This window comes from Otolemur garnettii, unplaced genomic scaffold (genome assembly GCF_000181295.1).
Source record: "Otolemur garnettii isolate 467f Iridium unplaced genomic scaffold, OtoGar3 scaffold00260, whole genome shotgun sequence".
Taxonomy (NCBI): domain Eukaryota; kingdom Metazoa; phylum Chordata; class Mammalia; order Primates; family Galagidae; genus Otolemur; species Otolemur garnettii.
Genome location: NW_003852655.1, coordinates 1,037,432 through 1,038,431, shown reverse-complemented (window position 1 = coordinate 1,038,431; position 1,000 = coordinate 1,037,432).

Below are 1,000 nucleotides of genomic sequence, written 5' to 3'. Positions count from 1 at the left end.
GCCCACAGTGCCATTGTTAACAGGAGTGAGACACTGTACCCACCCAGAAAGGGTTTTCTTACTGAACATAAACAAATAGCTATATTGCCACAAAAACATTTACTCCGGAATAGTTTCCAAATTTTGGAGAATTCAGGTACAGAGAGGTAACTTTTGCTTACACAAGTATACTTTACCCTGTCTGGGGACAGTGGCTTACACCTATAATTCTAGCACTCTGGAAGGCCAAGACTGGTAGATTGCCTAAGCTTACAGGTTCAAGACTAGCCTGAGCAGAACGAGACCCCTGTCTCTAAAACTAGCCAGGTGTTGTGGTGGGCACCTATAGCCCCAGCTATTCATAAGGCTGAAGCAAGAGAATCACTTGAGCCCAAGAGTTTGAGGTTGCTGTGAGCTGTGACCACAGCACTCTACCAAGGGTGACAAAGTGAGACTCTGTCCAAAACAAACAAAAAAAAGTGTACCTTACCCCAGTTTCTCTAAGCTATAAGTAGCTGAAAAGGAAAAGGGTTTTCTTGACTCTTATTCAGAGTGATGGCTCCCTTAGGAGATGTCTATTCACCTAGGAGCTGCCATTAGCATCCCACTGCCAGATGACAGCTGTTTATGGGTCTCCAGCTCCTCCTCCCAGGGGTCTGGAGTCAGCCCCACTAGGAGAAAGTGATTGAAAGCACATATCGGGAGACTGAGATGGAATCTGTCAGCCTAGGGGAGACACAGCTGGTCTGGTCAGCTTAGATCCTGTCAGACCTTCACCCTGTCTCCCATTCTTACTGTTTTGTAGATTTAGCTCCCAGATGCCTATCTTGAGTAGTCTGGGTGGATTGATTTAGGAGATTCACTTTTGTTTTTTTTTTTTGCAGTTTTTGGCTGGGGCTGGATTTGAACCCGCCACCTCTGGCATATGGAGCCGGCACCCTACTCCTTTGAGCCACAGGTGCCGCCCAGGAGATTCACTTTTGAATTGGAATGTTATTTTTTCTTTTTTTTTTTTTTGTTT